The sequence below is a fragment of the Canis lupus genome, chromosome 19 (genome assembly GCF_011100685.1).
Source record: "Canis lupus familiaris isolate Mischka breed German Shepherd chromosome 19, alternate assembly UU_Cfam_GSD_1.0, whole genome shotgun sequence".
Classification (NCBI taxonomy): Eukaryota; Metazoa; Chordata; class Mammalia; order Carnivora; family Canidae; genus Canis; species Canis lupus.
Genome location: NC_049240.1, coordinates 12491406 through 12514959, shown reverse-complemented (window position 1 = coordinate 12514959; position 23554 = coordinate 12491406). Strand labels below are relative to the sequence as shown.

At 36.2% G+C, this 23554-nt stretch overlaps 1 protein-coding gene and 1 long non-coding RNA gene across 4 annotated transcripts in view; one reads left to right on the top strand and one right to left on the bottom strand.

The window, feature by feature from the left end:
• The window catches only part of C19H4orf33 (chromosome 19 C4orf33 homolog), a 306277-nt gene extending 294590 nt beyond the window's left edge, over positions 1–11687 (top strand). Inside the window, exons 11-12 of the transcript XR_005373915.1 lie at positions 9196–9278; positions 9366–11687. The gene's annotated coding sequence lies outside the window, so the exon portion shown is untranslated. The remainder of the gene's footprint in view (positions 1–9195; positions 9279–9365) is intronic.
• Positions 1–23554, bottom strand: part of LOC111091104 — a 34651-nt gene that overhangs the window by 809 nt on the left and 10288 nt on the right. For 2 of the 3 annotated variants that reach the window (XR_005373920.1, XR_005373916.1), the window contains 2 exons: positions 22825–22842; positions 21591–22004 (listed from right to left, as the gene is read on the bottom strand). The exons of the other annotated variant lie outside the window; for it this stretch is intronic. This is a non-coding gene — a long non-coding RNA (uncharacterized LOC111091104). Of the gene's footprint in view, positions 1–21590; positions 22005–22824; positions 22843–23554 lie in introns of those variants that run through there. 3 annotated transcript variants of the gene reach the window in all.

Sequence of the window (23554 nt, the reverse complement as noted above, 5' to 3'; positions counted from 1 at the left end):
TTTTATTGTTTTCCTACCTTGTATTGGCGAAATTTCTCTACTTTGTATCATCAGCACATTTCATTACTTTACTGTATTTTCTTTCCTTTAGGTCAGCAAAGTAACTAAAACCAATACTAATGCTGATCTTTATGACATGCCACAAGTCACTTCCCTCCATTTGGCCCAGCTGCCACTTAAAAGCACCTTTGGCTTCAATATCCTATCCAGGTCATTATCCACTTCAGCAACTTGTTTCTCCTGGTTCACTGTATGTCTTCCCATAGTCCACATTGTTCAAAGGAGAGCAGGCTTCCTTTTAAAGAGACTCTCATGTCTAGAATCACGGATTCTTTTTAAACTGAATAGAAGTACCTTTGAGAAAACAGGGATCATACAATAGCATGTTATGTCTCAAGGGGGAAAAAATATCAGTTATATACTTCAATAGGAAGATGATAACAACTGGACAAAATTCAGGAATGGGAGACAAATGACATACTATGTGGCATCCATTTAAACATTTATTTGTTTCATTGTATCTTTGTACTGGAATCCTCATTAAGATTGTGTTGTACAATATCAGTACAATAGTAATGCATTGAAAACAGGGATGCCTGGGTGCCTCAGTCAGTTTAATGTCTATGACTATCGATTTCAGCTCAGGTCATGATCTGAGGGTTCTGAGATTGAGTTCTGTGTTGGGCTCATACACTGGATGTAGAACCTGCTTAAGGTTCTCTCTCTCCCTTTCCCTTTGACTCTTCCCCTTTATAAAAAACATAAATTAAAAAATGCATTGATAACATTATCTATAAAGAGAGATTTAGTGCCTACCATCCGAAAGTGAGAGAGAACTGCATTCCTCCCTTAAAAATGGGATTTCACAGGCCTTATCATAAGGTCTAAGACCAGATCTTAGAACCATGTCTAAAATCTTGGAAAACCATGACTATTTAATTTAGATCCAGAAGTTTTATAATTATAATTCTGAAGCTGACTCAAGAGCTCAATTAATTCTCTTACAGAATTAATCATAATTAATGAACAGAAACTTAAAGAAGTTGCTTAGATTATTACTTTTTTTCTACTTCTGTAAGTATTTCTGAAGAGTTACATAATAAAAAGCCCAAGTTTCCAGGGACTTCCCCATGATCCCCGTGTTACTGATAATATTGTGGGTATTCAATACTCTGTGCTCTAGATTTCATGACTTTTAAATTCAATCTATCATGATATTTTCAGTGTGATTTATGATATATAGAATGATATATAGAATCTGGCATTCTTCATTTTCCATAAAGAATGATGTCCATTGTGCAAAATTATTATAATGTCTATAAATTGCCACTTTGCTCTGATTTCATCAAAATCAAAGGGTTGGATGACTAATTGCTTCTATATTAAAAAAAATCACAGTAGTTGATGCAATTTCAGCCTGAAATTATTTAGCTGGCAGTTAATTTTGTAGCATGTGTACAATATTGGCTAAGTCAAATTCTTAGGTTAATTCTGAAGAAAAAGAGGACATCACATAGTTCCTGAAGGCAGTGAATTAGAAACACAGAAACAAAATAAGTGGCTGAGGATCAGAAGAGGGTGAAAAAGAAAGAAAGGTAATGTTTATATGACTTGTAGGCATATCACACTGTACTTCCTCCCTTTGGTTACACACAGGCTAGATTAGGGTCTGTCTACCTCTAATCATTTTAGCTGTTGTTTTAATGAACGTCAAATTAGCACAATCTCCTAAGATTTCAGTTAGGAAGACCTTCTGATGAGTCTTTTACCTTGTTTCCTTTCAATGCAGTTGGAATTATAATGAAGAAATTAAATCATTCTTCATAGACAATAGGAATACAGTCCCAAAAGCTTTTATGATTTGATGTCCTCTTGGCAACAGCATTAACTGAGTTTCAAATTAGTGTTTAATATTTTGGAAGATTGCCTTTTCAGGATAAAAAATAAGGTTCTGAAATAGCGATGTCCTTAACGTGAATACAGATCCCCATACCTTTGTATTACTCAGTAATTTATGACCCAATCAAATAGAAATACGCAGACACAGTAATACCTTTGTTTACAATTAAGAAAAAGCTGAAAGTTACTTTATTTTTACATTAAAAAATATTCACTGAGTGCTTGTTCTGTTGCAGGGATTGTGGTAGGTGCCAAGTATATATTTGAATAGGACAAGTATACCTGTTTTTATAAAGCCTGTGTTATAGTGGGGTTATCATTATAACTAGTGAATATAGTTATACATTCAGAAATACAAACAAGGCATTGGATAACAGTGTGACAAATCTGTGATGGGGAATTAGGTATAAGGCTCCATTGGATTCCTAAGGAGAGATGTGACTCAACCTGGATTTGGGCTTCAGGGAAGGCCCCCCTGCAGGAAATAGCAGATAAGCTGAAACTTGAAGGAAGACTAGGAAGAGAACAGTGCTCTATTAATGAATATGTAAAAAGGTTAAAAGAGAATGACTCAGTAGGACCCAGTGGTAATGTTGCTGTTGGTAGAGAAAGGGGAAGCTAGAGTTGAACAAGATCTATGCATATCGTAAGACATGTTTGGAAGACTGAATTTTATCCTGATGCAGTGGACTGATATGACAAAGATTAAAGGGGAAAATGGCATAATCAAGTTTATTTTGAAGGATCAAATTGTTAAGCAACAGGGACCAAGAAGCTGAGTTTTTAGTATCTCAAGTTAATAGGGAATACAATGCATATATAGGTTTATGTTAAGATTTTAATACAAATGGACCTCTGCTTTTAGCAGAATGGCAGTCTAGATTCTTTGACAGACCTGACTGAAAAACAACTGAAAATCTCCCACATTATTATGTCATTGACATCCTGGCAAGGAATTAAGAAACTCTCAGAGGCAAAACATGAGTGAAAGTGAGAATTCAGACAGATAACTAGAGGAATACAACCAGATTTCTCTCTGAGAATATTTGCCAAATCCATGTGGCCTGATCTTTAGTTTTTATATCTCCATAGAGATTGGAAAAATGGGAGAAAAAGACTAGGACCTTCTAGGTTTGGGAATTTAAAAAGAAGAGCTCATATAAAAGTGGGAACTTAAAGCCCTGTGTTCTTAAGGTAAAGATGAAGTAAAAATTAGAAATAATACTCCTTGCCTTGCCACTCTTATCACATCAAGAGAAATAATTTCTTTCAAAGTTTGACATTGATTTAAAGAAAAAGTTCTCTTATTATTTCTAGCCACAGGACAGTCCGCAGGTAGGTTTGAAGTGATGTGAGATTGGTATGGTTTAGGATTGTGGAAGAAGCAAAATCAAATCCTTTTGGAAGAACCTGTCTTCAACGTAATTCTCAAATAATTCCCATGAATATCCTAAGTAATATGAGCTTACAGCCCAAATACCCAAATACACAAAGAAACAAAACAAGAAAGTGAGGACTATCAGAAGATGGTAGTAACAAGACTAGCAGATTGTAGTATCAAGTTAAAAAAGCCTTCAGATATTGGTAGTATCAGATAAAGAACAGAAAATGGACACATTCAGTGTTTTACAGAAGTAAAATATATTTTAAATGAGTAAGGAGCAAGCTAATAAAAAGTGACTATGCAGATATAAGGAAATAAGCATTTTTAAAAATGGAAAATGAATTTTTAATTAACTCAATGAGCAGGTTTAACAGAAGATTGGAAACAGCATAAGAGAAAATTAGTGAATTAGAAGACATACCTGATGAAATTACACAGAAAGACGTGTCAAGAGACTAAGAGATGGGAAATATGAGAGATTAAAAGTATGTAAAAGTATATAATACAGAATCAGAAGGCATAGCTTATGTATAATTAAAGTTCCAAGAGGAGAGGACACAGAGAATGGGAGAGATAAAATATTTCAAGAAAAGCTGGCTGTAAATTTCCCAGAATTAACAAGAAATACTAACATACAAATCTTAGAAGCCTAGTGAATCTATCCCAGCAGGGTGAATAAAAGAAAATTTGTATCTAGATTCATCATCATAAAACTAGAATCAAAATAAGAATTTTTTTCATAATGAAATAATTTGACTTTAATTTGAATGTAATAACTTATTATATCTTCATTTTTTTCTTTCTTTTTAATAAGGAGATAAGCTAATTACTGCCTTAAAACTTTTATGTAGTAACATTTATAAGGGCCAGAGGAGTATTCTGTTCTATGAACTCCAAAAACACTTATAAAAAGATATATTTAGGATAAATTTACTAGATTGGGGATGAGAAATTATTTTTGTACTTCACTATAATGTTAAAAAACATAGTCTTTTTAAAAAGTTTTTTCAAATTCCAATGAGCTAACATACAGTGTAATATTACTTTCAGGTGTGCAATATAGTGTTTCAACATTTACATACAACACCCAGTCCTCATCACAGCAAGTGTACTCCTTAATCCCCATCACCAAGACACCTGGGTGGCTCAGTGGTTTAGCACCTGCCTTTGGCCCAGGGCGTGATCCTGGGGCCCTGGGATCGAGTTCCACAATAGGCTCCCTGCATGGAGCCTGCTTCTCCCTCTGCCTGTGTCTCTGCCTCTCTCTGTGTCTCTCATGAATAAATAAATAAATAAAATCTTAAAAAAAAAATCCCCATGACCTATTTCACCCATCCTCCCCACCTGTCTTTTGGTAACCATTGGTTTCTTCTGTATAGTTAAGAGTCTGTTTTTTGGTTTGCTCTTCTCTCTCTTTTTTCCCCTTTGCTCATTTGTTTTGTTTCTTAAATTCCACATATGAGTAAAATCATATGGTATTTGTCTTTCCCTGACTGACTTATTTCACTTAATACTCTCTAGCTTCACCCATGTCATTGCAAATGGCAAGATCCCATTCTACTTTTTTTTTAAGATTTTATTTATTATTCATGATAGACACAGAGAGAGAGAGAGGCAGAGACATAGACAGAGGAGGAAGTAGACTCCCAGCAAGGAGCCCAATGTGGGACTTGATCCTGACCCCAGGATCACACCCTGATCCAAAGGCAGACGCTCAACCGCTGAGCCACCCAGGGATCCCCCATTCTTTTTTTATGGCTGAGTAATAATCCATTGCACATATATACCACATCTTTCAAAAATAAGAATATTTTAATTCAGTATAAAACAGTTTGTTATGATAAATTTTATCCATATCTACATCATATTTTTTATTTATAGAGATTTTCCCATATTATAGTGATTAATTATAAAAAAGTTTTTACTCAGAAGAAATATCTTGGGTAAAAGTTTGGGTGCAACTCACTCACTTATTTACCCATATTTATCATTTTATTTTAGGTTGAACCTAATTTTAACTACGTGACCATATGATAATACAACTAGGACTGCTGGAGTGAAAAGAGATCATTAAGGTCATTTAGTGCAGTTCTTACTTTTTTTTTAATGAGAAAATAGAAGTAGTGCTTTCTTGTATTCTAGAGCCACTTCATAGCTGCAGAATTATGTCATCCTAATGACTAATTGCTGCTTGGTGCTCTTCACTCTCTGTAGCATGATGAAGGGAAAGACTGTAGTTTATAACACCGACAACATTCATATGATAGGTAAAATGTTCTTTTTTGAAACAGTATTAGTAAAATGAGTAAAATTGGAGTCTTTTTAAAATAGGAATTTTAAGGGCACAGTGGGAAGAAATTTTTTTTTGCAATCTCATTGACTATATTCCTTATGCTGTGCCTTTTATTCCCATGACTTATCCATTCCATAACTGAAAGCCTATCTCCCCCTGCCTTTCACCCATTTTGCCCATCCCCCCATCCCTTTCCCTTCTGACAACTATCAGTTTGCTCTCTGTATTTATAGGTCTGATTCTATCTTTTTTGTTTGTTTATTCATTTGTTTTTTTTCGAGTTATAGTTTTTGTCTTCTTTGGATAAAAACCCAGTAGTGAAATTATGGGATCATATGGTATTTATATTTTTAATTTTTTGAGGAAACTATATACTGTACCACTTTCCATACTGGCTGTACCAGTTTACATTTCCACCAACACCATACTAGAGTTCCTTTTCTTCCACATCCTTGTCAACACTTGCTATTTCTTCTCTTCTCTTTGATTTTATTTTATTTTTATTTATTTATTTTTCTTTTTTTTAAATTTATTTTTTATTGGTGCTCAATTTACCAACATACAGAATAACACCCAGTGCCTGTCACCCATTCACTCTCACCCCCTGCCCTCCTCCCCTTCCACCACCCCTAGTTCGTTTCCCAGAGTTAGGAGTCTTTATGTTCTGTCTCCCTTTCTGATATTTCCCACACATTTCTTCTCCCTTCCCTTATATTCCCTTTCACTATTATTTATATTCCCCAAATGAATGAGAACATATAATGTTTGTCCTTCTCCGATTGACTTACTTCACTCAGCATAATACCCCCCAGTTCCATCCACGTTGAAGCAAATGGTGGGTATTTGTCATTTTTAATGGCTGAGGAATATTCCATTGTATACATAAACCACATCTTCTTTATCCATTCATCTTTCGATGGACACCGAGGCTCCTTCCACAGTTTGGCTATTGTGGCCATTGCTGCAAGAAACATCGGGGTGCAGGTGTCCCTGCGTTTCATTGCATCTGTATCTTTGGGGTAAATCCCCAACAGTGCAATTGCTGGGTCATAGGGCAGGTCTATTTTTAACTCTTTGAGGAACCTCCACACATCAGCATCCTGACAGATGTAAGGTGAAGCCTCATTGTAGTTTTGGTTTGTATTTCTCTGATGATTAGTGATGTTGATCACGTTTTCATGTGTCTGCCGGCCACCTGTATGTATGTCTTCTTTGGAAAAATGTCTATTCATGTCCTATGCCCATCTTTTAATTGGATTATTTGATTTTTTTGGTGTTCTGTTGTATGAGTTCTTTATATATTTTGGATATTAACCTGTTATTGGTTAATTCATTTGCACATACCTTTTCCCATTCAATAGGTTGCATTTTTTTGTTGTTGTTGATGGTTTCCTTCACTGTGCAAAAACTTGTATTTTGATGTCCCAATAGTTTATTTTTGGGTTTGTTTCCCTTGCCTTAGGAGACACGTGTGGAAAAATGTTGCTATGTCCAGTGTCAGATAATTTATTGCTCATGTTCTCTTTTAGGAATTTTATGGTTTCAGCTGTCACATTTAGGTCTTTAATCCATTTTGAGTATATTTTTGTGTAAGGAGTAAGAAAGTGGTCCAGTTTCATTCTTTTACATGTAACCGTCCATTTTCCCAGAATCATTTTTTTGAAGAGACCATTTTTTCCCTATCGTATAATCTTACCTCCTTTGTTGAAGATTAATCGACCATATAGTTGTGGGTTTATTTTTGGACTCTCCTATTCTATTCTATTCTATTCTATTCTATTCTATTCTATATCTATGTGCCTATTTTTTTTTATTTTTATTTATTTATTTGTAATAGTCACAGAGAGAGAGAGGCAGAGACACAGGCAGAGGGAGAAGCAGGCTCCATGCACTGGGAGCCCGATGTGGGATTCGATCCTGGGTCTCCAGGATCGCGCCCTGTGCCAAAGGTAGGCGCTAAACCGCTGCGCCACCCAGGGATCCCTATGTGCCTATTTTTGTGCCAGGACCATACTGTTTTGATTATTACAGCTTTGTAGTATATATTGAAATCTTGAATTGTGATACTTCAATTTTGTTCTTCTTTTTCAAGATTGCTATGGCTATTTTGTTTCTTTTGTGGTTCATAGAGATTTTAGGATTATTTGTTCTAGTTCTGTGAAAACTGCTATTGGTGTTTTGATAGGGATTGCACTGAATCTATAGATTGCTTTGAGTAAGAAGGATATTTTAATGATATCAATCTTCCAATCTATGAATATGAAATATCTTTGCATTTGTTTTGTCATCTTCAATTTCTTTCATCAATGTTTTATAGTTTTCAGACTACAGGTATTTCACTTCCTTGGTTAAGTTTATTTCTAGGTACTTTGTTCTTTTTGGTGCAATTAGGAATGGAATTGTTTTCTTACAGAAGAATTTTTCTTAAGTTCTTAAGAAATACTGCTTTTTTGAGTCAAAACCACAAATTGCATTTTAATTAACCACTAAATAATGATATTATATGTAGAGATTGCTATTACAATTCACAAAAACTCCTTTCCCCAAGACTGCTGAGAACGAAGCTACTTTCTTTTCCAAGGGAGAGAATGCTTTCAAGAGATTTAGTTTTATTCCATGTGGACTACATTCTATTTCTAATTAAGCCTACATTTAAATTAAACAATTGTATGTCCAAAACAATTAATAACATCACATAATAATTCCTATCTTCTCACTTCATTTGGCCTGAAAAATTAATGGAAACCTTAAACCCCTTATTTTCTTAGCCTCTCACCCCCATAAGCTCTATATGCCTAATAATTTCTCCAAATTTGGATTCTTTTTAAGAAGCTATAGTTATTCTTGTTTCACAGTTTTCTAGACTATTTAATATATATTAAATATATTCACAACTTCTTTTAGGGGAATGGCATTTTTTAAAAAAAGAAATTAAAAAAATTCTGTAACAAATTATGCTATTGGGGGAAATGTCATAAAAGTGTAGAAATAAATAAGCACACTGATTTTGGGTCCAGATGTCTAAGAAAAATCCAATCTGGTCATCTGAATGTCAGAATAAAGTCATTTCATTCAATTACTTGGGTATTACACCAACTCTTTAGTACCTGTCAGTAACTCAGAGCATCTTGCTAAGAGAGAACCACTTTTCATGAACTTCCACTTCCGTTTGTCCCCACCAGTCCACATATTTTTAGAACAAAGAGTGAGTAAAGATGACCTCTGCACATCAAATGAATAGGAAAATTACTGGCAATGCAGGATAATTAAAATCATTTCCCTGCTTGTTGAATTGATAGCTGACTATTATCATTTCTCCCTGTAGATGGCAGTGGTACTCTTTCATTCGGAGACAGTTTTGCCCTTTTTTTTTTTTTTTTTTAAAATCTGTTCTCTCTCACTCCTGGATAGTTGTTCTCAGCTCTGCTGGGTGATGATTTAAACAACACTTTGATGCAATAGGATGTTGGTGTTCACAAATCAAGTCTATACTTTCCTTTTTTCTAAAAAGATAATATACTGCTTTTTCAAAGTCAATTAACACGTAGGGCAAATAAAATGGGGAAAGCAAAAGGTCACTTTCTAAAGGGTTGCCTTGAAACCTTTTGGTATTTTTCAGGTTTCATCCAGGAATTACAAATCATTGGAAAAAGAAAGGAAATAATAATTAGTTCATTTTGTTTCCTGATCGCACCCAGTAAGGTAGCTTAATAAGGTTTTTCTGCTTTATTTCCTAGTGATGACTGGTATGCTTAGAGTATTGACTAATATTTTCTATGTGTCTTGCAGTCACCAAGCAATGGGATGCTTTTGGGACCATTTATGCATTGGGAGAAAGCTGATGAAAAGATTCGGTAAAACATTTCTGGATTGTGATGTGGTCAAATCATGTTTTGTAAAAGAAATTTGTCCAGTTTGTGGCATAGCAAAAGGTAAGGAGGTGATAGTCATAATGACAAAGATCACAGGACCCTGATTTACGATAGAATCAGCATCAACTCCTACTCCAAAACAATGCCAAGTGAACTAAAGTTCAAGAGTTTGTTAAGGAAGGCTGTATAACCATGGAGATAGTCCATGTTCTGCCCACAGGTGCACTTTGCAATCATTGCTTAAATATAAGATAGTTCCCAAATGAGCATCTCAGAATATAACAGCTCAAAGTTTGCATAACTTACTTGAATTTCATTTAGAAAGCAGGTCTGGACACCCCAAACAATAAGTAGATATTTAAAAATAACCCAAACACATTGCAAATTAAATGATGAACAAATTGACTTTTAAATTGACTGCTGGCAATGTGCCAGTTTGGGCAGGAGGACTGGGAGCTGTGCTCTGCTCACACTCTTGCATCATACCTCATAGTTACAGCTGCAAAGTTCTTTTCTGTCTTTTTATTTCAATAGAGAAAGGCCTTCACTTGGCTTAATAACCTTTTCCTTCTTGAATAAGGAGTTTCTGTTTGCAATCACATGAATAGAAAAAGACCTGCTCCAGAAACTCTGGGAGATTATTTCATGCCTAGCTACAAAAATAAGGCTTTGAAAGAGCAGAAGGGATGGAATAACTACATTATGAGCAAATTCTTGTGAGGTAAATTATTGTTCAGAATTTTTGAACTGATTTTTTTAAAAAGCAAATAATAATAATAATTACAATCCTGCAAATGGTATTGCCTAGTGGGAGACAACACTAGCTTTGCTGGAAACACTACCAGGTGCCTGCACTTTGTTCTCCTCCCATGTCGCAGCCTGAAACATTCTAAACCTAGGAAAAGATCTTCATTCATCCAAAGGAAATGTCTCCTTGCTTGATTCTGGGACATTTCCACCTCTACAGAGATAGACATGATAATGTGATCCTTTCACCTGTATGGGTCAGAATAAAGTTTGAGGCTTCAAGTAAATTACAAGCTAGCAGAAGGGTTAATCCACACTACGCTGTTTCATCATTAAAAATGCTTCTGTTGGGGTGTGGGTGTCCTCTGAACTTCCTTGGTCAAAACCAGCAATTGGATAATTGAAATTAATTGAAGGAGCAAAGGAGAGGGTGAGTGCAAGCCTGTGTTCACAGGTCAGAGTTTCTCTTTCTAGTTCTAATATTCCCATTAGAATCTTCAGCTTCACTAAGCCTGGACCTGTAACCTTCACCATGTCTAATAGGACCAACTTGATTCCCAGTCTTGAAACTTTAATGATGACAAATATATTCTTTTGCATTCAGCTGAAGATTTTAGCTGCATTTTGGGAGAGAGGTTTAAAATCAGAGCTAATTAGAGCAGTTAGGAAGGTGTCTGGTAGAAGGGAAGTGGGCGGAGAGGAGTGATTTCTCTACCATCTTCAGACTCTCCCAGTGAGGAAAGTGGTAGTTGATCTGAAGACGGCAGCCTACTGTGCTCTTGACCTATTCCTGGTCTGACTGCTCTCTCCCTCTTTCTCTCTGTTGCCATGAGGATCTTCTGTGTCTGTCTTCCCCTCAGGTCCCACATCAGCACGTTCAGTACATGAGACAAAAGATTGTCACCAGAAACAGACTAGGCCTCCCCTTGTCAAAAGGACCATCAGTACCTGACCTCCCTCTTCCCAAGCGACTCAGTCTCTGGCAGGTGTTACAAGCTGAAACTGAGTTTTGTGGCAGCTGCTCCTGGAACCTCTGAGACAGCGTGGCGCTCCTGGAACGAGGGCAACAGTGAGGAAGCTGCCTATATCACAGTCCTGTGCCAGTCCTGGCTCCTCCTCTGGAGAATGTGGCTGCTTGCAAAGAAAAGTTGTTTTATCTTACATGAAAAGAATTGTTTTTTGTTTCTTGTTTACCCAGTGTTCACTGTTTAAAAATAATACAGCATCTTCGTTAAGGGGTAAACTTAGAAAACATTACTCCTACTTGCATTTTTCTCTAGGTGCCAACACACCTCAGCAAGCTTTCAGACAACAGTCACCTAGCAACAGTTTTTTCATACATTAAATGATTTCAAATCTCACATTTTCCTCCATGAGAGCTGTATATTTCACCTTTTCTTTCCCTCTTACAGCTCAAGGAAAGAGCAACCAAGAAAGAGAAAGTGTATTCAGTTTCATCATAAAATATCGGTTTTAAACTATTGCTTTTAAATGTGTATATGTTGTCTGTAATTGTTTGCTAATCCATTTGTGACCTTTTATTTAAGTGGCCAGGTATTAGTTGGGATTCAGTTTCCATTGCAAGTGACAGAAATCCCAAAATATGGTGAGTTTAACCGGATAGAAATGGAAATGCAGGCAGTGCCGGGGTGCTAAGGTGGTGCCAGGCTCATTGGGAATCCAGATTCATTAGTTTGGATTCACCTGCCAACCTCTATGTGTGATGTTTATTTCTTTGTCTGATGTGGCTATTGGAGGACCAGTCACTGTATCCTCATTTCAGATATAAGGAAGAAGAAAAGAGAAATAAAAGGGCATATTCCCTCACTTTATATTACTTCCCAGGAGTTTGGAAAATTGTTTCTGCTTACATTCCATTGGCCAGAACTTAGTCGTGTCCCATGTAACTTCAAAGCAGTCTTTATTTTGTGCCTTGATGTGATCTACTTATATTCAAAGGTTCTACCAGAAAAGGGGAAGATGGACCATTGAAAAACACCTAATAGTCACTGCTACAAGTCAAATACTAAAATTTAGGTAAACTGAAGAATTTATATTTAATTGCTACATCTTTTGTTCTTCCAGAAGGAGAAATACTGTCTTCTTTTCTCCTAAGAGGAATGGATGGCAGAGATAAAGATGTAAATGTGATCTAAGTTGCAATTGTTACCAGGTTTTGAAAACAACCTAGTGGATTACACAGAAGTTTAAACAATATTGGAACAATATTGCACTAATAACAGTATTGGAACTTGATTGCGCTATTTGTTACAGTAAGAAAGTCCACCTTGGTGTCCATCCAAGGGCATTTCATTAAATATCTTACTAAAAGAATTTCCTGTGAGCTGTGTGTCACAGAAGAGAGACAAAATTATAGAATGCCAATCGTTAAAAGAAAACTTACCGAAATTGAGGAATATGTGCTGAAAAGTATCTGGGTTTATGTAAATACTGAACAGTTTTAATAAAAAAATTTTAGTTTAATGATAGGAAGGATTACTTGGTATGTAGGTTCTCATTTAGATCTTTACAAGCTGCCTGAGTCAACATGACCAGCCACTGGTTAGATCTACATGATTAAAACACATAATAGTATATGGATGCCTGTTCCTTACCCTGGAGGTACTGATTTATTGGTCTAGAGTGGGTCCACACCTTGGAAATACCAATTTTTTAAAGTTCTCCAGATAATTCTGGCATTCAACTAGTTTTGAGGACTAGTAAATAAGATATGTCCAAATCAAACTCCTATGATTCCTGCAGTAATTTTTTAGGGATCACCTTCAAACTGAATATTAAGGCCATGAATAACTTTCTCATCTTGGAAAGATGGTTCAGTCAACACATTAAATGATTTATCATTTCATGTTTATATTTTTGGGGCCAGTCATTTAATCTTTACGTGGGTTCCTTTCTTTACCTGAAAAAACCTTCCTTACCTGAAATGAGGTTTGTTTGATGATTAAATGAGTGTAGAATGAACTGTGTGGCATAATACACGAGCTATTAAAATATTTTTTCTATTATTCCAGAATTATATTTTATACAGTATGTCTTTATGATTGATAAGACAGATGTCATTAGTATACTTTGGTAATTAAATAATTATAGGTAGGTTAAATACCTTACTCTGGATAACTTGATTAATAATATTTGTTGAGGCCTCCAATATGAAAATCCTGACTGCTCTAGACCCTATGAGACTATGAAATATATATGTAATATCCAGTGCAGTTAGGGAGGCAGAGCATGTGTAGAAGGGACAAAGTATAAATATAAGCAGTATATTTGTAGCAGAGATGGCATATTGATCATTAAACTTACTTTCTCCATGTTCAATTTTTGAATATAATAGAAGACTTATAAATTCTCCTTGCAGTTACTGTGGGCAGATGACTTAGCCTTTCCAGGTGGAATGTGAGTTGAAATGGCTTCTGTCACTCCTGTGTCTGGATCTTAATTTATTGAGTAGGTTTTCCCATTCCCATTTGATGGAACCCACATATGGCTAAGTCCCACCGTTGACCATGTAGAAAATAATGTCCTAAGGAGTGGTGGAGCAACAAAATAGAAGAAATATGTATTCTTGAATGGCAGTCCTGATGTGAGCTGCCCTAGGTGTTTGTACAGGGATAAATGAATTTTGTTTTTTAAGTGCCTGAATTGTTGTATTTCTTTGATAGGAGTGCATAGCCTTCACCCTGACAGATACTGTTCACTGGTTCCAGATTAGTTGCAGATTCTACAATGATTCTGCACAACACTGGTTTTCAAAGTGAGGTTCCCAGGGTTGCAAGATGATCAGCAGCAGCATCTGTAAATTTGTTAGAAATTCCAAAAGGTCAGGCCCCACCCCACACCTTCTAAATCAGAAACTTGGTGATGGGGCTTAGTAGTCAGTATTTTAACATGCTTTTCAGGTTATTCTGAAATAGACTGAAGTTTGAGAACCACTGCTATGTGGGAGAGAAGAGGTTAGGAAAGGGTGAGACAATAGTGGGAATAGGCTAGAAGTGCCTTAAGAGAATGGGTGTTGGAAATAGAATGCCTGGGTTTGAACCCTGGCTCTGCCACTTAGTCTGGGTGACCTTGGGCAAGTCAGCCTGTTTCTTAGTTTATTTATCTGTAAAATGGGATAATAATTGTACAATAATCATAGGATTTTTTGAGGTTACATGAGTCAATATGCATAATGCATTTAGAACAGTGCCTGGCATACAATGAATATTAGCTATAATTCTTATAAAGCTGGAGAGAGGAGAATTGATCTATATGAACAAAGACGTAGAGGTGGGTCCCAGAAGTTGTCTGTGGAAAACAATGGGTCTAAGATTTATTGAATAATTTAATATATATTTATTCCTTTGCTTTAATACTTCAAGAACATAACTCAATAATTACTTTTTTCTTTTTTTTTTGTGGAGCTCTTCCTAATACTGACTTGAATCTGTCTCCCTATTGTACTCCTAACTCTGCAAAGTGGCATGGAGTAAATTTGATTCTTCTTCTGCATCAACAATCATTCTTTTGCAATGATAGTGGCAGCGATTACTCCAGGGGAATCAGTCTATTTGTAATAATAATGATCCAGTCTCATTCTTTTAAAAATGCTTCAACATAATATTTACAACTTCTGATTCTCCTACCCATTCCTCCACACTCAGCTTTATAATTACTTCCTTTCTTTCAGATCTCAAAGCTTGGCCAGGTTATCCAAATATATCTTTTTTTTTTAAGATTTTATTTATTTGTTCATGAAAAACACACAGAGAAAGGCAGAGACACAAACAGAGGGAGAAGTAGGCTCCATGCAGGGAGTCTGATGCAGGACTCGATCCTGGGTCTGGGATCACACCCTGGGCTGAAGGCAGACACTTAACTGCTGAGCCACCCAGGCATCTCCTATCCAAGTATATCTTAAAGACTGGAGCCTTTGGGATCTCTAAGCAGATTTTAACATTGAGGTTCTGGGGGAGGAAATACCACACTCCCTCTAATATCTTTAAAGAGTATGTAACAGAGTCATTATCCTGTAGAGACCACTTGCATAGATCTTCATGCCCTAGCTTTGTTCTCTTATAGACAGCTATCATGTCAAAGCAAAACTCCAAGTGTGACTCATTTCCTTTCATTATCATGGATTCCTATTGCACAGCATAATTATAACTATACTATAAGCAGGTCATGGGGTACTATATTAATAATCAATTACAGGTCTTACTTAACTCCAAGGCAATAGCATAAATCATCTTGTCTCCTCTTTAATATAACACCCAAGTCTTAGTTGGTTTCTCTCCATTTCAAGATACCTCTCATCCCAATAATAATAATAATAATAATAATAATGCCCCTTCTCTTGACCTCTATGTCTTTCCTTCAGCCACCATCCTCCAAAGGGTTTTTTGTAATGCTATCTCTATTCCCACACCTCTCATTCTTTCTAATATGTTAAAAATATATTTATTGAGTATTAGCTCTATACAAGACAGTATGTTAGATGCTGGCCTAAGTAAAGAGGGAAAAGACATGTTAGATCTGAAGGGCTTTAAACATGGGTTTACTGATTTTTAACTCCAACCTAGACTCCACTGTCTTGAGACGATCTAATATCTTTAATTCCAGCCAATTTCTAGTCAATTTCAAAATTTGATTCTCAATTATTCCCACATTCATCAGAAGACACACAGTTGGTCAGAGTCACAAAGCATAAGGCATTTAACTGCTTATATGTCTAATTTTAATGTCTAAAAAAGCTACTTTTTATCAGAAAATCTGGGCTTTTACATCAAGTGATGATTTGACATTAATGCATATACTTCTTCAGAACTAATCAAAGAACTGAGGTTTTCTGTCAAAGTACCTGTGCTCTAAACCTTATTTTTCTATGGTATGGAATGAACTGAGAGCACTTCTGTTTTCCATTTCATTCTATATATAGTAAATAGTAGGTTCAGGCTTATAAGCACAGTAAACTAATTACAGAAGAGAATTTCAAAGGTTTGGTATGAAGCACAGTTTGTTATTGCGGCTGGGAGGACATATATCTCAACATTAAGAAGGCCTTGCCAGTTTATTTTAGACTAAAACATCAGCAAATGTACACAGAAGAGACCATAGGATTTTCATTTCCTAAGCAAAATTTAGTCAAATATTAGAATCTTTGCTTTGTTCTGATATTGCTTTTGGAAACAGGAGATACTGTTTTCTTATGAAATTCATGCTTTTTCTTATTAGAAGCTCAACATCTGTTCCTCTGTGGCTGAAAGAGAATGTGGCTAATGGATTAAAAAATGAGAGAGAAAAGAAGAAAAGAAAACTCAACAATACCCTCAGATATCAGAAATTAGAATGTAGGCCTCTGTGAGTTGGCATTGTTAGAACTTATATTCTGAAATAGAGTGAGAGAAAAGAGAGGTTTAGGTTGGCTATCAGAAAAAACTAGAGGAGTGACACATCTTTGAAAAAATAGAATTCTCCTGAGTGGAGGACACACTTGGAATCAGATTAAACCAAGCTTAGAAAAATCTACTGAAGAAGTACTCTTGACCAGTAGAAAAATGCATATGAGGACCTCACAATGATTTTTCCATTATTAATATGATGACTTCTAAGTAATTTTGAGAATCTAAATATCTATCTAGTTTGAGATGCATGTAACTAGTTTGAGAAAAATTTGGGTACTTACTGTAAATGTTCACTGTTGCTCTTGTTTTTTGTTTGTTTATTTGTTTTGCTATGAAAAACTATGTACACACAAATCAAATGTATTTTTAATCTTTTTCTTTCTCTACCTCTAAGAGTACTTGAACCATGATGAATATAATGAGTTGTTATTTGTAATACAAAATGTGGAATTAAAACTAAATGTTTGTCTTTGTGGAGAAGAAATTTCTTTCAACCTGATATGTTATGGTTTCCTTCTAGAAATGAGCTATCATTACAAATGATGAGAAAAGTATCAATTAATTATCTAACTACATGCAGGCATACATGCAGCATTGAGCAGACAGCTTTACACAGTTAACACCTAATCTGTCCTCTTGGCAAATATAGGTAACTGAAAGCTTATTCTCTCTCTCTCTCTCTCTCTCTCTCTCTCTCTCTCTCTTTTCTGAGAGAAAGAAATTCAGGTGAAATTCAGTAATGTTTGGTAGGAAGCCCAGTTGCCTCTGTGTTGATTTGTTTTGATTTATGACTTGGAGGAATAACAGTGCAAGTTCCTGAGTTTGGTAAATGCAGGCTTTGTTTTTCAATTAATTTTGGATTTTAGACACTGTGTAATTCTCTATTAATAACTCAGTGTTACCAATCAAAAGAAATATCTCTTCCTGACACCTGCTAGTTCACAAAATGGAGAATGCAGAGGATTATGACTTCTTTGCACATTCTCAGGCAGACTTGAGGGTCCTTAAAACATTGCTTATCCTAACTAGCCTTAGGTTTACAACCTCTGTTTACTATTGCTTGTAGCTCAGTTCCTTTCAAAATGAGAGTAACCATCAGGGATCTTGTGCTCAGTCTGGTCTCCACTTCTCGAATGGCTTCCTTCACTGCCTATTAAAATTATAACCCCCTCTCATGGCTCATTCCAAAAGTCACTTTCACCACAAAACCTTCCTAATCCTTACTAGACAAAGCCAACTTGTCTGCTTTGTCTCACTGTCCCTGCCATTGTTTATAGCCTCCTTATTGGCCTCATTGTAGTCTGCCTTTGTATTTACTTAAGTCTTCCCCTTCTCTCCCAATAGATTATATTTGAGATAGATATTAGGTCTTATTCATTATTATTTCCTGTGGCACAGAATGAAGTGCTATATATAGACTGTCTGACATTAAATTGCATTAAATAACCCTCAAATAACAATGAGTACAGGCTTTCTTCCAGGCACTGGGTGGGCATGATGAAAGACTATTACTGTCAAAAATGATCAAACTGGTGGGTAGTTTAAGACTTATGAAAAGATAACTATTTTATAAGAAATAATTTAAAAGAAGTCAAATGAAAGATAATGAGCACCATAGGAATTCGCAAAATGCAAAAAAAAAATTATTGTGTGTGTGGTAGAGTAGGGTGTGGGGTAGGCAGTAAGTGTCAAAGAAACTTTCAAGGAGAAAATCCCAGCTACACTATGAAGGATGCTAGGAACAGAGATAGAGATTGTTAGAGATACCAGAATTCCATGCAGAAAAGATTAAAGAAGCAAAAGATCAAGCTGGATGACCGAGTGTATTCAGAGTTCTTATGGGCTTGAGGATAAGCTTAGAAATGGGCCTCAAGGTGTGTCAGAAATCATTGCAAAAGAATATAGTGGCAAAATCCACCTGGTATTTGTGTATAAGAGTTTCCAAGGAAGGTGAGGCCTGTCACATTAATGTGCTCCATAAGGTACGGTCCCTCTAACCTATATGCAGTAGTTCTCCATGTAAAGAATGACAAGTATGGGATGTCTGGCTGGCTCAGCGGTTTAGCATCTAGCTTCGATTCAGAGCCTGATCCTGGAGTCCCCGGATCGAGTCCCACATCGGGCTCCCTGCATGGAGTCTCTGCCTGTGTCTCTGCCTCTCTCTCTGTGTCTCTCATGAATAAATAGATAAAAATCTTAAAAAAAGAATAACAATTATTTACATTTATATTGTACAAATGTTCACACAGGATTCATTGCTTTACAAGAGGTTTAAACATAAAATTCTTTTGAGAACAGCCAGCACTTCTGGTGAGTATAAAATTATTTTTCTCCAACTTTTACAAAACTCAGTAACTTAGCTAGAGTGTAACACAAGGCATAGCTGTATGCTGTGTTAGCATGCCAATGTATTTCTGGTTTATAAGGAGTAGTATCCTTAACAAAAGCCCTTGCGCTATTTCATATAGATTTTAAGTCTTCCTCAGAGTCCTAACCTTCAAAGATCTCAAAAGTGGATATTCTAAGCTGCATAGAAGTAGACAAGACAAAGTGTAGAAACTTAAGAACTCATAGATTTTTTTCTTGAAAAATGCTGCAATGACTTCTTAACTTCCTTGAGATATATGAGATTCACAAGGCCCACTCAGCCATCTGTTTTGCTTGATTTCAGACCATTTCCATTTTTTCCAGGGACACAGAGGCAAATAATGTATGTGCATATTATGCATGTGTGTGCATGAGCAAGCACACACGCACATACACCATTTAGGTTGTGTTCTCCATATCAAATTTTGAAAACTATTCTTTTCTGGGGGTTTGATGTAACTGTTATTTAGCAGTAATAGTTACTTTAAAGTTATTGTTATTTTTAAAATACAGAAACTTTTTAAAACCTTTTTTTCTCTTTTAACAGAATAAAAAGTAGCATGGATGATTATAGCAAACTTTCAAAGCCAGTGTTACTAAATATCTTTCTCATGGTATCAGGATTATTTAGTTTTTATTTTCATACAGTATTCAGAAGCTTTTGGTGGATGCAACTGAAAGAATTTTTGTTAAGAATTATGAGATTTATGTCCAAATATGTGTTATGAGTGCTATGGTTTAAATTATGTTCCTTCAAAATATTTGTGGAACTCCTAAAATCTAGTACTCAGATCGTATTTGGAAATAGAGTCTGTACATGTCATCATGTAAAGATGTGGTCATTAGGGTAGCTTATAAGAAGAGGAGATGAGACACAGATAGAGCTACACAGGGAGAAGGCCATGTGAAGACACAGAGAGTTCCATGTTAATCAGAGGCAGAGATTGAAGTGATGGTACCTATTAGCCAAGGAATGCTAAGGATTGCCAGTAAATGTCAGAACATTTTCTTCCCCAGATCCTTCAGAGACATCATGGCTTTGCCAACACCTCGGTTTTGGACTTCTAGGCTCCAGAGCTGTGAGAGAACAAATTTCTGTTGTTTTAAGCCATTCCAGTTTGTAGTACTTGGGTATGGCTACTCTAGGGAACCTAATAAAGGGAGCGATTAGTTCAGCTCTGAAAGTAAATGAATCTAAGAAAGCGTGGACAGTAGTTTCACTCATAACAATTGAGAAGAACACAAGTAACCTGTCCTGTCAGGGACCACACACACCACTGATTCTGTTTTACAATCGTCTAGAGTCTCAAGAGGAATTATCAAACAAAATAATAATAGTTAACTTTGACTGAGTACTTATTAAGTGCCAGGTCCTAGTCTAAGCACTTTAAATGTTTCATCTGGTTTAATCCTACAAATACCTGAGTGATGTAGATACTATCATTATCCCCTTTACAGATGAGGAAATTGAAGTACCGGGAGATTAAATAAGTTGCCCCCAATACAGAGCTGAGATAGCTGTGGTTTGAACACTCACAGTTTAGTTCCCTCCTATCAAGTGTTCACTTCCTTTTTAGTCTTTCCAGAATTCCAAGGCATCATGCATTTTTGGAGCAGTGGAGTTAGAAAGAAGAAAATTAGTGTTTAGACGGCCCCTTTATAAGTGAGTGACATACTCAAATATGTTATCCTATTTTATTACTTAATTCTCATAACAGCTCTTAAAGAAACTTATTATTTGTATAGTTTACAGATAAAGAAACATATCCTAAAAGTGGTACCAGGGTTTGCCAGAACTTAATTAATGGTTTTTGTTCGGTGCCTACTCAGTGTAGGGACTTTACATATGTTCTCTTTGATCATTACACAGTCTTCCAAGGTAGTTGTCCCTGGGAGTCAAGAGAATGAGAAATGAACAGAGAATCTTTATTTATTTATTTATTTATTTATTTATTTATTTATTATTCACTAGAGACACAGAGAGAGAGAGAGAGGCAGAGATACAGGCAGAGGGAGAAGCAGGCTCCATGCAGGGCGCCCGACGTGGGACTTGAACCCGGGTCTCCAGGATCACCCCTGGCTGAAGGCGGTGCTAAACTGCTGAGCCCCGGGCTGCCCTGAACAGAAAATCTTGAGTAGGTTTCAGCCTGTGGGAGGCAGGCTAACTCTGTTGCTGTGCTATACTGTACCTGCTCATTAGATGAGTAAGATATAGGTTAATCCATTATATGGAACCTGCTTTGATTAAGAGAGAATTCATAAAAATAGTGAGAAAAAAAGGGCATTGGCTTAGGGTCATGCTAGCTGCATAGATGGGTGGGAAGCTGGCCCAAAATGGAAAATACATCATTGGGAAGGAGACATGGCATATGAGGTTGAGATATATGGCTGTGGAGAAGGTAGTTCTCATTAACACATCCAGAGCTGAATGTCTGATCCTGAGGTAGAAATCACTGGCTTTTGTAAATCCCTTCATATGTTTTCATCAGGTTGTCCATTATTTGAGCCAGGTGGAAGCTGCCCATGCACAACTTCCATGATGTAGGGTCAATATTAATGACTATAAAATTTCCTAAGATTCTGAGAGTCAGATTGGCTTCTGCCTATGTTTAAATTGCCCCTAGTATCCCTGGGTGTATGGCTGTTGAAAGAGGTTCCTGGTATCAATGACCAGTTAAACTTCTATTTTTCAGATAAGGATCTGAGACTTAGAGAGGCCTAGTATCTAGTCTGAGGTTAGACATAATAAATGACAGAGCTCGGATTTGAAGTTAGGTTTATTGACTATTATATATATCAGAGTATAGCAACACACTCTTTTGCTTATATAATTATTTTTTCTCTTGTTTGTATAGGTTTTTATTTCAGCAGTTTCTTTTCTTATTCAAACTTTATGTGAAGCTCTTCCAGCAAGCTTGTGTAATGGAGAATATCACTAGATGTTGGCCAGTCTATATTTAGGAACAATTTTTGGTGCCACTCATCCTTAAACTATTGCAGAATTTTTCTAAACATTCTCCAGTCTTTGACTTTCCTTCCTGTACAGAAAATTGTCAGGAAAAAAAATTATTAAAACAGATCAGATCACAAAAACCTGTAGCGGCTCACGATTGCCAATAATAATTGTTCCTGACTTCTGTGCCCACGAGACTCAGGTTTCGAGTGTTTTAAAATATACAGATGTTCATGTTTCACCCTGGACAGATGCTTTTAAGCTGAGTACTGAGCAGATAGATTATGCATGTATATGTAATTTTTTGGTTATAAGAAATTAAATTTATATGTACATGATAATCTCCTTGTATCCTACAAACAACAACAACAACAACAACAACAACAAGCAAAACACTCAGTAACAAAGGACATAACATAAAAATCAGAAGTCCACATTTCACCATCAAATCCATTTCCAGGCCATCAAGAGCAACTTTTCCCTGGTGCAACTTTTGTTCCTTTCATGACTGGCTCTGTAATGCTAGATAATGGCTCTGAGGAGAAAATGCTTCTTTCCTGACTCACACCAAAGGTTGCTACACACTGATTATAGAATGAGGACCAAACTCAAGCTGACATTCAAAGTACTTCATAATCTAATTCTTAAACTACATCTTTCTCTGGGTCTGATGTTCCAGGCATAGGCATCTTTCTCACATTGTTCTCTCAGCCTGGTATGTCCTAACCTCCAGTCTCCACTTATTATTATTATCCTTCATGCACTCACTTCAAATGCATCCTCTCTGTGTCATCTAGTCTATTTTTAAATTTTTTCCTCTCATTTTCTTGATGCATCCAGAACACTGATTTTATTCTACTCAGAAACGTTCCATGACATTGCGCTGCTATGCTCATTTAACTCACCAGACTTGAACTGCAGACCTGAAGGGAGAGACAGAGAAAGAGTAAGAGATGGTGAGTAGATATCTGTTATTTCTGCGGTTGGAGTCAGTTCTCCTGTTTATGATGTTGGTCATTGTGAAGTTTTTGAAGTAAAGTGTGACTCTACTCAATTTTTGCATTACCTGTCTACTTAAGAGCCCCACCCCCAAAGAAGTTACTAGTCTCAGTCAATTAGTTATTTGTATGTGTCTGTGCAACTTTACTTTATCATATTTGGCTACTTGCCAACGTTATACTACCATGCTTTCTAAGCCCATTATTCCCGTGTTTCTTATTACTTTATAAAGGAAATGACTGCTATGTATATCTTAGTGGTTAAAGTTTCAGACCCTAGAATTAGTCAGCTTGGGTTTGAATCTCAGCCATACTACATCATTGAATAGAATGACACATATTCTAGTTTATCCAGAACAGCTCCTTTTTATTCCTACTGTCCTAGCATGCTATCCAGTTAGTGCCTCTTTTGCTTCTCAGAAATGTTCTGGTTTAGGTGATAAACTATATAATCACCTTACCTTGGTGTGACTTAGTCTCTTGAAGCCTCAGATTTTTTGCCCATAAAATGTAGAAAGTGATAATATCTACCAAAAGGCTTGTTTCTAAAACATGAGGAACAGAATTTTGTACATAGTAACTTTCAGTAAGTATTAGCCATATTTACTGTTTTATTTTCACATGGAGTGTGTGTCCA